The sequence below is a fragment of the Aureococcus anophagefferens genome (genome assembly GCF_000186865.1).
Source record: "Aureococcus anophagefferens unplaced genomic scaffold AURANscaffold_423, whole genome shotgun sequence".
NCBI lineage: Eukaryota > Pelagophyceae > Pelagomonadales > Pelagomonadaceae > Aureococcus > Aureococcus anophagefferens.
Window position 1 is genome coordinate 6,324 of NW_008705918.1, and position 938 is coordinate 7,261.

A 938-nucleotide genomic window follows, 5' to 3' on the forward strand; every position below is an offset into this window, starting at 1 on the left:
CCGCAGCGCGGCGCGAGGGCGTCATGCACCGCATCGAGGGCGCGCTCGAGGTGTGACCGGCGCGGTGCCGACATCGTGGCGCGCCCGGTCGGCGCGGAGCGAGCCCGCGGTCGCAGAGGCGCGGGCGCCGAGCCAGGCCAGTGCCGAGTCCACAGCACCCAGGCCTCAACATGTCTTCAAGCAAGACGCCTCCTCTCTCAGATCCTACGCTACCGTCCTTCCCCGGTCGCGCGCGGATCGTGCGATGGCGCGCGGGGACACCGGGCCCAGCAGACGTCCGTGGGCTCGGAGCCGGTCCTCGATGCCGCTCACCGTGAGGCCGTAGCGCATGTCGAACGCGCGGCCCAGTTTGACCTGCGGCGCGCGACGGGGTCGGGCGGATCGCGCCGAGAACGCCGAGCGGCGCCATCTCATCGCGGTAGCCCCGGTTCGACAGCCGGCGCTTCCGCCGCAGGGCCGAGAGCTTGTTCTTCTCGATGAACATGTCGAGCTGCGCCGCAAAGCTACAGAGATCTTCTTAGCGCTATATACTGTCACTAAGGAAGACATTCGAATCGATACGAGCAAACTAGCAGACTTAGCCAAGACACCAATTGAGCAAAGACCCAAAATGATAGAGGCTATAGCAAAGGAAATACATGACCTCTGTTCTATTGGTGCTTTTGAACTAGTTCCTATGCCTGATCGCGCTAGACCCATTGACTCAAGAATTGTCCTCAAGGTCAAATATAGAGCTGATGGGGCTTATGACAAGCACAAAGCTCGCCTTGTTGCGCGCGGCTTCCTGGCACGCCTTGGCGTAGACTTCTTCAGTACTTTCAGTCCTATGGCCTCTCTTACTGCTGTGCGAATGATGTTCTCCCTAGCTGTCAATCAAGGCTTCGATGTTTGGCACTGCGATATTCCACAAGCTTTTATACAAAGTCAGATTGATGGGA